This window comes from Chiloscyllium plagiosum, chromosome 43 (genome assembly GCF_004010195.1).
Source record: "Chiloscyllium plagiosum isolate BGI_BamShark_2017 chromosome 43, ASM401019v2, whole genome shotgun sequence".
Lineage (NCBI taxonomy): Eukaryota > Metazoa > Chordata > Chondrichthyes > Orectolobiformes > Hemiscylliidae > Chiloscyllium > Chiloscyllium plagiosum.
The window spans coordinates 9,713,984-9,726,324 of NC_057752.1; the positions used below are offsets into that span (position 1 = coordinate 9,713,984).

Below are 12,341 nucleotides of genomic sequence, written 5' to 3' on the forward strand. Positions count from 1 at the left end.
GGATCGTTAGCTGTTTTCCTGTTTGTCCTATGTAGTGTTTTGTGCAGTCCTTGCATGGGATTTTGTACACTACATTGGTTTTGCTCATGCTGGGTATCGGGTCCTTCGTTCTGGTGAGTTGTTGTCTGAGAGTGGCTGTTGGTTTGTGTGCTGTTATGAGTCCTAGTGGTCGCAGCCAGAGGAAAGATCACAGAAGCGCTTCACAGAAGGCTCCCAAGCACTGAGGATGTCACCTAGACAGGGGACAAAACGTCTGCAACACAAATTCCCAGCTCGGCGAACAGAACCACAACAACGAGCACCCGAGCTACAAATCTTCTCACAAACTTTGTACAGGACATTGGTGAGACCACATTTAGAATATTGCTTTCAATCCTGGTCTCTCTGCTCTAGGAAAGATGTTGCTAAACTTGAAAGAGTTCAGAAAAGATTGACAATGATGTTGCCAGGGTTGGAGGGTTTGAGCCATAGGGAGAGATTGAATAGGCTGGGGGCTGTTTTCCCTGGAGCATCAGAGGCTGAGGGGTGACCTTATTGAGGTTTATAAAATCATGAGGGGCATGGATAGGATAAATAGACAAAGTCTTTTTCCCAGGATAGGGGAGTTCTAAACTAGAGGTTTATGGTGAGAGGGGAAAGATTTAAAATGGACCTTAGGGGCAACTTTTTCACGCAAATGGTGGTACATGTATGGAATGAGCTGCCAGAGGAAGGGGTAGATATAGGAACAATTACAACATTTAAATGACATCTGGATGGGTATATAATAAGAAAGGGTTTCAGAGAGATATGGGCCAAATGCTGGCAAATGGGACTAGATTAATGTAGAATATCTGGTCAGCACAGACGAGTTGGACTGAGGGGTCTGTTTCTGCGCTGTATGACTCTATGATTCAGAATAAGTTCGTCGAATTAACAATGCAAATCGTGGCACATGGATACAATCTGATTGCAGTTATGGAGGCATGGTTGCAGGGTGATCAAGGCTGGGAAATGATCATCCAAAGGGATTCAATCTTTAAGAATGACAGGCAAAATGGAAAATGAAGGTGAGGTGGCATTGTTAATGCAAGATGAAATCAATGCAATAGTGAGAACGCATACTGGCGCAGGATTTCTCGATATAGAATCAGTCTGGGTGGGGCTAAGAAGCAACGAGAGGCAGAAAGCATTACCAAGAACTGTCTATAGGCCTCCAAATAGTTGTGGCAAGGCTACACCGAAAACGACAGATTCATGCAACAAGAAACTACACTCATCGTGGGGGATTCTAATTTACATATAGATAAGCAAACTGGAAAGAGGGGCAGGTCGATATTAACAGGACCAGTGCAACCATCATGGATTCCACAATGCAAGTACAACAACGATTCACCTGTCACTCTGCTTACCTACTGTTCAGAGACCCCAGCCCTGCACTGGATCAGCACGTAAGCTGGCAATAAGATCAGAGATGGTTATAATATCTCCTACCTGCTGACACTGACTATCTACATGATGTGTGGCTACTCAGAATTAGAACAATACCCCAATGGAAGGAAATTAATTGTCTGTTTGCTTTGATCAGGAAAAGCCACAAATTCAGCCAGAATTCTCAAGGATTGTCCCTGACTCATGAGAGGCTAACTATCAGGAAACTGAAGTTCAAACCAGAGCTGCAGCGCTTCAGCTATTACTGATGTCATCTGATCTGAAAGTTATTGGACTGGAATTCTATTCTTGTACCAGAACCGTGGCTGAGTCAGACTAGAGTTGAGTCAGACCATCCAGCAAGATACATACTGAGGAAATGAAATCCAATTATGTATAACCCTTGACAGCAACAAAGCCCTCTCATAAAATAAAAACATTCCCAGTATGCAGCATTTCAATTTTTTGCGTTTGAAGTAAATAAAAAGACAAACTCATCAACGGTTCAAACATATGAACACTCGGAGAAGACAGGGTACCTCGCAAACTATGAGCTCACATCAAAATATCAACAGTGGTGGATCTATGGGTTTCCAATGATCACTAGTCACACTTGGAGTCAGCAAAAATCTACCCATCTAATATTTTCCAGTCCTATGGGGTCCCCTTTTTTGTTTCACATTCCGATTGAGTTGTTACTTCCCGTTCTCTCCCCCCTTCCTGCTGCAGGTGGTGAACTTTCGCTGGGCTTCTGCAGACAGCTGACACTCTCCAACCTCAAAAACCAATCATTTCAGAAATTGAATTTCAGGTCATTCTCTGCCCTCAAGAGATCCTTGATCCATTCACTGAATAGTACAGCTCATTCCTGACCCTTCCAATGTGTTAGTAATACCAATGTCAGAGGCTATCAATTTGATAGATCTTGGGCCTGGCCAGCCACATCCTTCTCTATATCGTTTTAACTCAAGATAGTTTAATCTGATCAAATCTCACTTACTTCAACCTGCTTAATATCATTGCAATTGTGTGCCTCCCTTGTAGATGCCTTACAAAAAGTACCATGTCATGAAACTAGTATAAGAGACTCTCCCCACTGGCTATGGTCAAAGTTACATCACAAGGGTTAATGACATGCACAACTGGTAAAGGTTGGGCACTACCAGGTGTCTGATGGTAATGGCTCCCACTCAAAATCAATTAACTGATCTTTCTCTTTCAGACACTGATTGACCTGCTGTACAATTCTAGTGTTTGCTGATGCTATGTAGAACAGGTGAACAGGGTGCTCAGTACAGAGCATACATCTGACATTGTGTGGCAACTCAAATGTTATCACAATTACACAGCTCTCCCTGGAGGTATTCCAAGCTTGGTTGATGCTCAATAACTACAAAGCTGAAAAAACACTTTTCACAAAAGAGCTTCCATCTCACTGGAGAAGCTTCAGGCTATTCCACATCTAACAATCTGCTCTGAAAAATCTGCTCACATTTAGACAGCTGTAATCAATTATACCACATGAGCTGAAACAGTCCACAACATACTTTTTAAAAAAACAATATGCCCTATCTCCAAATGTTAATGGATCCTTTAAAAATTTCCAGGACTCACATCTTTGCCAGAAACAAATTCATTCCTCCTTGCGTCAGCTGCTGCGTACCAAGTTTTATTGAAAGTGTTTGAGGTAAATTGTTTACAGACAGATACACAGACAGACAAGAGTGAAAGCAATACCCCCACTAACATTCAGTGATGGAGGTAATAAATGAAACTCTAATTGTATATCATGTTTGGCTCCACGTGCCCATCTTTTCACAACTGTCCATATTTCCAAGATTTTCCCCAGAAGTTACTGCTGGTTAATAGCTCTTTTGGTGCCATGTTCCCTTCAGTAGCTCATTCCAGGTCGCCATTCTAGATGTGAGCCAAGAAGGCGAAAACAGGCTATTCTGTCAGGAGTGGATCATGGACAGGCTAGCACTCGGCACTCACTTTCCAGCAGAGATCAATGGATAGCAATCAGGAGCTAGGACTCCAGCCAGTATTTCTTCAGCTTCTGAGCCCAAGCATACTTGAGTTCATCTAAAGCACATTGGTAGGTCCCAGACTCAATTCTCTGTGTAAAGTTAGCATGGCAAACTGGTTGCTATAACTGGTCTCAGCAATTTGGATGAGAAAGGTTCATATCAGTTCAGGATTTTGTTCCCAACTGCTATGTGATAACACTGCCTAGAAAGTGCTTGTGAATGTGAGGACAAGATCAGGAGCAGCAGTGTAGGAGCACCGAACAGCCTTCTGCCAACAAGCAATGTTAACAAATCTCACCCTGGTGGGACACCCAGGGGGTTGAGTAGAACTCAGGCACTGAGCCGACTGCTGCTCCCCCAATGGCTTCAAAGAGGAAAACTGGGCAGAGCGTAAAACCAGGCTAATCCTCAATCCAATCAGTTTCCGAAGGGGTGGGTTAGGTCAAAAGTGCACCCACGCATCATAACTCAGTCACAAAGAATGGCCATTTGGTTGTGGCTTTGGAGGGCTGCTGGCAGCTGTGAAAATTTACCCCAGCACTAGCCAGCAGCTTCAGAGGAGTTGGGAGGGAAGGGGGTGGAGAACAACAGGGAACGAAACATTTCTCCTCGAGTGTGCTCCTGCTGCTAAAGAACACTTCTCAAGCATGCAGCTGGCCTCAGAGAGCTCGGCTTTGACTTTCCTTCAACTTCCTGTGAGGAACCATCTGTCTGATTTTATAATGGGGCAACTGTACACTTTGTCCGCCCGTGGGAAGAAATATTGGGAATTCCGGTCTTACAGTGGATAGAAAACGTTGAGGGACATGTGCCTGATTTTCCTGGTGTACCATCCTAGCAGAGAGGCTCTGCAACAAGAACAGGCTTCTGTAAAATGACTCACTTTTGGTTTTCTATATTATTATTCTCCCAATGCAGTTGGGAAATGCTAAAATTTTGGTGTTTAGGTTTTTACCATATTAGGAACAGAGTGTTTTACCCGAAGAAATCTGTACAATGTTTGTTTTGTCTGTGCCTCTGCCTCAGCTTCCTCCCAGAAAAGCAGCTACAATCAATTAAACCGAGGTCTTGTCTCCTCCTGCAGTTGAACATAAAAGATCCTGTGATATTCTTTCAATGATGAGCAGGAGAATTGTCCCTGCTGATGTGGCCATTACTCAACCAACAACACTGAACACATCACTTGGTCATAAGCAGATTACTGTCTGTGAGAGTCTGCTATGTGTGAATTTCCTACATTACAACAGTGACTACACTTCAGAAGTAATCCATTGGCTGTAAAACACTTGGGAACATCCTGTGGTCATGAAAGGCGCTATGTCAATGTAATTCTTTCTTTTGTTCTCTAGGCACACAAAGCAGAATCCATCCAGCACATGGTGTAAATTATAGCAGAGCAGCTTTGGTTCTCCGTACAAGTGGAGCTCATTTCAGACAGCAACTGACGAGGAGCTGAGCTAGCCTGTTGGAACACAAATTGAGCTTCAATGTGTAGGTTATTGCTGAATGTTGGCAGAGCAGTTATTGTTGAAGCAGCGGAAAGGACCAAGACAAACCGAAGAGGAACAGCGAAAACGTAAGCGCAAAACCACATTCCCTTCTAAAATATTCTCACAAGAGCAGGCTTTGCTGAGGTTTTCCTACAATAAGTAATGTTTCACAATAAGGAGCCAATATTGAAGAAAGTGACTGGAAAGGTGATCCGGTACGTGGAGATGTTCTGCTGAACAGAGCAATATTCAATTCTATAAAAGTTTAGTTCCAAAACTCAGATGGACTTGGCTGGTAAATATAAATATAAAGCAATTTCTCACGAAGATGGACAGAAATGGTGGAGTCACAGTTAACTCCCGTGACTCCTGAAGGCTGTTTATAGGAGAGCACTGAAACAAACAAGCAAAAGCTGACCAGTTGTCTTAACTTTCAGCTGTAAATTCAAAAGGAGGATCAGAATGCAAGAAAATATGAAAAATATTATGACTGAATAATCTGGTTTGAGGAATAAAACATGAGAAACATCATGGTTTTTTTCCTCCTCTTTTCTAAGTTCCCAAGTACAAAACACAGGCTGGTCAAGACAGCAGCCAAGTACCCTGCCAGTAGGCCCTGCTGGGGTTATCTACAAAGCCTTGCTGAAAAGCGATTATCAAACGTGTGATGATTGCCTAAAACTCCACTCGTATGCGGCTGTCTGGCCGCAACTTAGCACATCATCACGGGAACACAGATTGGAATTCAGCATGTATGTGAACTACTCCAGACTACTCTGCGTTGGCAACTGAATGTGCCACACTGTTCCACTCACTCCCAATACCAAATGGGAGGTTGGTTTTGCGCTTACGTTTTCACTGTTCCTCTTCGGTTTGTCTTGGTCCTTTCTGCTGCTTCAACAATAACTGCTCTGCCAACATTCAGCAATAACATTGAAGCTCAATTTGTGTTCCAACAGGCTAGCTCAGTTCCTAACACCCTTAACAGCCTTGGTGTAAACATGGGACAAAAGAGCTGGATTCAAGAAGGGAAGTGAGGGAAACTGGCCTTGACATCTAAGCGGTATTTGACCAAGTGTGGCATCATGGTGCCTTAGCAAATCAGGGGGAATACTCACTGCTGCTTGGAGTCATGTTTGATACAAAGGAAAGTGGTTGTGGTTGTTGGAGGTCAGTCATCTCAGCTCCACGACATCTCTGCAGGAGTTCCTCAGGGTAGTGTCCTAGGCCCAACCATTTTCAACTGCTTCATCAATGACCTTCCCTCCATCATAAGGTCAGAAATGGGGATGTTTGCTGATTTTTAGACAATGCTCAATACCATTCGCGACTCCTCAAATACTGAAGCAGTCAATCTTCAAATGCAGCAATACCTGGACAACATCCAGGTACTGGCTGACAGGTTGCAAGTAACATTTGCGCCACACAAGTGCCAGGCAATGACACCTCCAACAAGAGAGAGCTCACCATTGCCCCTCAACATTCAATAGCATTACTATCATGGAATCCTCCACCATCAACATGACAGGGGTCACTATTGAGCAGAAACTGAACTGGAGCAGCCCTGTAAATACTGCAGCTGCAAAAGCAGGTCAAAGGCTAGGAATTCTGCAGTGGGTAACTCACTTCCTGTCACCCCAATGCCTGTCCACCATCCACAAGGAACAAGTCAGGAGTGTGACAGAATACTCTCCACCCGTCTGGAATGAGTGCAGCTCCAACAACATTCAAGAACACTATCCAGGACAAAGCTGCCCTCTCCATTGGCATACCATCTAATACTTTCAACATTCACTTCTTGCAGCACCGACTCACAGTAGCAGAAGTGTACACCAGCTGCAAGATGCACTGCAGTGAGTCACCAAGGTTCCTTCAACAACACCTACCAAGTCTGCAATCTCTACCACTGAGAAAGACTGGGGCAGCTCCTAGCCCCACACCATCTTGACTTGAAACTATATTGCCATCCCTTCAATTGTTCCTTGGTCAAAAATCTTGTAATTCATTCCCTTGTGGGTCTACTTACAGCACACAGACTGGTTCAAGAAGACAGCTCACCTTCACCTTCTCAAAGCAATTAATGTTACGACAACAAATGTTGGCCTTGCCAGCGATACCCACATTACATGAAGGAATTTTTAAAAACTAGAAATGTCACAGATTCTATTCCCAGATGTGCTGAGTCAATCACTTCCAGCCTGGGTAACAATAGCAACGATACTGTTGTCCTCAAGTGTGGACATCAACAGAGGACAGTAAAGTTAAAAAAAAAAAAATCTGTATACCCTAATAGAAAATTTCCAGGGAGTCAACTTGATCTTGTGGGGACAGGTCTTTTCACTGAGCCTGAAGGCTATAGCTTCAAGTTCAGCTCAAGACTTGAGCACATAATCCAAACGGACACTTTCCAGCTGTTTGTAGGATTTTGCTGTGCTCTAAACGTTTGCTGCATTTTCCTACGTAGCAGCAACCATTGCAATTCATAGGATGTGAAGTAACTTGAGGTGTTGTCAAGAGATGCAATTTGGGGTTAACAAGTCTTGCTATTACCAAGTGTCTTCTATTTAATGCATAGTGGATTCTCTACATACCTAACAAATGTCTTCGCTATACAGCATAATTCCAATTTTTGTATACTATATTTAACATACACTAAATAATATACATTTATTTCAGAAATCAATAGAATGCCATTTTAATTGAAAGTGTTCAACATTAATGGATTATGTTCTTTAAATCTTTAGCTTCATTTTTGTCACAACATCCTTGCAGCAGTTACCATCTGTCATTTGTTTTAAAATGGAGACAACTCCCCACCCCCACCCTCCAATGATTCAGTGAATAAAACTCAGTGAAGAACAGAACCATACAAATCACAGGATTCCACGTTTCTGCTGAATTCCCAGACACAGTGACAGCAAAAGCTGCGAGTGCCCTTGGCCTAAAAAAAAAATCAACCACGCCACTGTCTCCTGATCACTACCCTGTGACTCCTGCTGAAATCTATATAAACATGGACACTGAGCAGACAACAGGGCTAGCCTCAGTTGTGACGTTGCTCTATGGCTAAATTGCTTCCCGGCACTCACTTTCCACATTCACTCATTCAGGATGGTCACTTTGATTTAGGATGGTAAGGGTGGTCAGTGCTCATTAACTTTTAACCCAACATAAGTCAGAAAGTGAGAAGACTGGAGAAAGGGAGAGAAAACAGTTTTTGTTTTACACAGAATAATTAAGATCTGTGAATGTATGGCTCTGATTTTCATTTTCTGCCTCGCTAGAAAGAAGGCAAAGACATGTTATACCGTGACCAAGGTTACCCCAGGTTCTGCAGAGTGAGCCAAAAAGGTAAAGTGTGCTTGTTGATACTGCTGCCTTTCCCCTCTTCTGATTCTAACCTCCACCTGATGGAAATGAGGAGCTTACTCTGCGAGGAATCCCAAGGAATAGACCCACGGCCCTCAGTCAGTGCTGCAACATCTCCGAGGCTGGCTTTCAGGTAAGACACTTGTTGGGATTTCTTCTGATACTGGACTACACATTTGTAAAACTTATGAGGGCAATGATGTCACGGACCCACCTCACTACTGACATCGTGGAACTGAAAGTCTGGTTGTAAGGCAGGATTGAGAGAGCTTGGCTCTTCCTCGCAACCAAATTCTATTTTTTTTTAAGTCTGGCTTTCCCTTTCTTTTGACAATTTTTTTTAAAACCCTGAAGTATCTGCAAGGTTACCTAATCAATGTCTGTCAGTCCTGAAGCCCCATGTAATTTTTCACAAAGATTGATTAAGGGGTTAAATTATAACCTGAGGGGGCAGGAACGAGAGGCAAAGGTGGGAAATCCGCAAAGGATTTCAACTTTCTTAAAAGATTCAACTTTGGTAACTTTAAACAGCTGCTGTCTCCAAGCAGATTTCTAGACTACTATAAGCAAGATCAATATCAAAGCGACAAACCACGTTGCTACAATCCAGTCGCAAACGCATAAACAGCTTAGTACTGTAAATAAAAACCACAATTGCTTGTGCATACAACTGTGCGTGTCCCAAACTGTTGTCACTTGTGTGTGTTATTAACGCTCAGCTCGAATATTAGTCGATGTGCTACAGGAACAGGACGGTTGCTAGGATCCTGCGAGCCCTCTTTGTATGTAAACGAGAGCGAGCGGACTCTACGACCCAGTGGGATGCCCAGGAGCCAGCCGCAGGAGGAAGTGATACAAGCACAAGGGAGAGAGAAAAAAGATACAAAACTGCACAGCAATCACACGCACGCATGCTGATCCCCAAACTGCTGCCGGCCCGATCTGAGGGGTTTTAAAAGCCGATCGGAGGAAGTACCCCGGTCACATTACTCACCTAGCCATTCAGCTCATCCCTAGCCGGGCGCGGAGCTCTGCGACCAGCCAGAAATGGCAAAGTTTGGTGAATTTCGCAGAGAGTCAGTTTCACCCCCTCTTCAGGCAGGTGGCTGAGACTAATGACGTCAGTCAGTTCTGACCCACAGCATCATCTGCATAAATTTGACTTTGTAAAGAAAGATTACCATCTACTCATTAACATGCAGCCATTGTACAGCATCCTCCGCTGGTACACATCGCGACAAAATTCAGAATTGTTGCAATCAAATGCCTCCATTTTCCCTTTAACTTTAGAATGCAACTATTAATAGAGATATTTATATTAATCGCTTTTTAAAAATTACGCATGAGGAAATCACAATGGAAATTTACATTAATCATATTTTTGCAGTTTAATTATATCTTTGAATTCCAAAAACTTGCTAGACATTACCAAATTCATTTTTTCTCATTTTTAATTGATTACAGTTCCATTTTATGTTCAATACTTACTCGAAAAAGGATGGCCAGATATTTTTCTGTAAATGTAGATTTTTTAAAAATTATCAACAACGGTTAAATAGATGTAGATTGAAATTAATCAGTTTCGTTATCAATTTCTATATCATCGACATTTTTGCATTTTTTTCTGGTGTCAAGCGGTCTTTTTAATGTATTATAATTTATTGTTAATTTATTAATTATCGAGGGGAACTGCATCAAAATAACTTATATAAACATAAAAGGGGAAGCAGTCCCTGTGTGGGACCTTTTGTAGACTTTACAGAAAAGGGTGGATTTACTTCCTTTGAGAGTTTTTTTTTCAGAGTTAGAATACGAAAGAAAGATCTGACGAACATGAATCAAAAGACTATATTCCAGATCGTAAAAAAAAAGTGAAACAAAAACTCCCGACCTCTTAACACGTCAAGTGACTATCGAGAATTAGAATTAATGGCTGAATTCACTGATAACAGTGACGGTGTTCCTCAGAATGTCAGGGTTGGGAAGGAGAAATATCAACTTTATCAGTACCCAGTGATCCCCTGGTTATCAGGTGGACATCAGCTGATGTCCAAACAGGAATCCCCCCCCTACACTCACCATTTTCCAGTTGAAAAATAGGCCTTTGGTAGAGGCAAAAGTGGACTGCTAACGTGTTTTGTTTTTCCCAATTGTCTCAACTCCTCTCCTGCTGAGTTGTAGTCCCACAAGCACTGGCTTTTCTAGCCGGCTCCAAATGGTCATCCTTCATGTGTCAACTTTTGGCAGACCATTTTCATGGGGGACACTGTAGTAAAATCAAAAGCTGCCCTTTCCCAGCATCTGAACACACTATCCAGCAGAGGTCGCTGGAAAGTGATGAAGAGTGGGAACTGTGACTAATGTGGCTTCTCCCTAGCTCAGAGCCACTGAGATTGCTGATAGCACCGTTACTGCTGCCTGGCTGAACTCAGCGCAGATCAGAAACAAAATTTTTGTCTCCCCTCATCTGCTTGGCTCACGTTCATAATAAGACCATACTCATCAATACAATAATTGGAAGAGCCTGGTAAATAAATTATTCTAATTGGCTAAACATTCTTAGGGATGAGGGAGCACTCAACTCCATGGTACATTGTAAATGTCCTAGAAAAACAGGATTATAGTTACAGTTGAGAAAGTTATTTTTCTAATTTTGAAAATGAATGCACCTCCAAAATCTGTTTCAGAAATCAAACATGAATAAAGAATTAAAATGAGTTTGTTCCTTTCAATTCATGTTTGGCCATGTTTCGGACTAGTTTTGAGCATCATCTTTGATGCTGGTTTGGACGAGTGTATTGCCTGGCAATATGGTGAATGTGAGTTGACCAGTCACTAAGTCACAGTCATTCAGACCAGAGATTCTCCAGCACAGCCCCAATTCAATTTTTGCCACAACCGAGTTGACAGAGTTATTCTAACTGCAAGGTACTGGGTTGAAATGATCTAAACTCTGTCTCTCAGATCAAAGATGCTGCTTCCAGTGTCAGGTCAGACAACTGAATGTAAATTTGTATTCTTTTACAAATGCTTCTGTCATTTCAGCTCCCTCATATGGTTGAGCTCAGTAACTCCTCTATCAACATACTTCCTCACAGAAGTTTTTAGAACAATTCCATAAAGAAGGAAGATAAAAGAATGTTCAGATTTAGCGAGTGAGTTTTCCTAAAGTGACATTCCTTTAAGAAATCTTACCAAATTCTACACTTGCTACATGTGATGCAATTTGCAGCATAGAACCCCAACTTTCAGATGAAAGGGCCTGGGGTAGCAGAAGTGTTGGTTTCAGAGCCATAAACACCCAAGGTTATAAGTGATCACTTTCACCCTTTCAATTTACACAGAAGTTTATTCTCTCACAATTATACATAATTCCTTATCAACAGGAATGTACTTTAAAAAGCTGCCTTTATTTTTATGAATTCTTCTTGACTAAACCCCCTCCAAGTTGAGAGTGTGGTGCTGGAAAACCACAGCAGGACAGGCAGCATCTAAGGAGCAGGAGAATCGACGTTTCGGACATAAGCCCCCTCTTTTACTGTTTTAAACTCACTCCCTTGAATTGAGTCATTTGGCCTTTCCTAATCTGAATCAGTTTTCTATCCAATGTCACCAACCACCCAACCACACCAACAAGCCAATCTCCCTCTCTCTGATTCTAGTTGCTGGAAGGTGTGTGGCAAGTGTCTGGAGTGATGACCTCTCCTTCTACAAGCTGCCTGCAAACAGAAAATCAGCAGCTCTCAACTTTATATATGAGCAATGCAATCACTTCAAGTGCTGCAGGTAAGGGTGGAGGTGAAACAGATTTTTCTCACCAGCGCCTTTACTTCACTGCACTTTCCCTGAAGCACCGGCACAAAACTAGGAGAAGAAATAAAGCTGAAAATGCGTTGCTGGAAAAGCGCAGCAGGTCAGGCAGCATCCAAGGAGCAGGAGAATCGACGTTTCGGACATGAGCCCTTCTTCAGGAATGAGGAAAATGTGTCCAGCAGGCTAAGATAAAAGGTAGGGAGGAGGAACTTGGGGGAGGGGTGTTGGA

At 42.6% G+C, this 12,341-nt stretch overlaps 1 protein-coding gene across 9 annotated transcripts in view; it reads right to left on the bottom strand.

The window, feature by feature from the left end:
* Positions 1 to 10,712, bottom strand: part of LOC122543362 (bromodomain adjacent to zinc finger domain protein 2A-like) — a 122,617-nt gene extending 111,905 nt beyond the window's left edge. For 2 of the 9 annotated variants that reach the window (XM_043681991.1, XM_043681998.1), the window contains exon 1: positions 9,294 to 9,451. The gene's annotated coding sequence lies outside the window, so the exon portion shown is untranslated. Of the gene's footprint in view, positions 1 to 9,293; positions 9,462 to 9,787; positions 9,814 to 10,378 lie in introns of those variants that run through there. The other 7 variants (XM_043681987.1, XM_043681988.1, XM_043681989.1 and 4 more) reach the window with 7 other exon arrangements.
* Between the last annotated feature and the right edge of the window lie 1,629 nt (positions 10,713 to 12,341).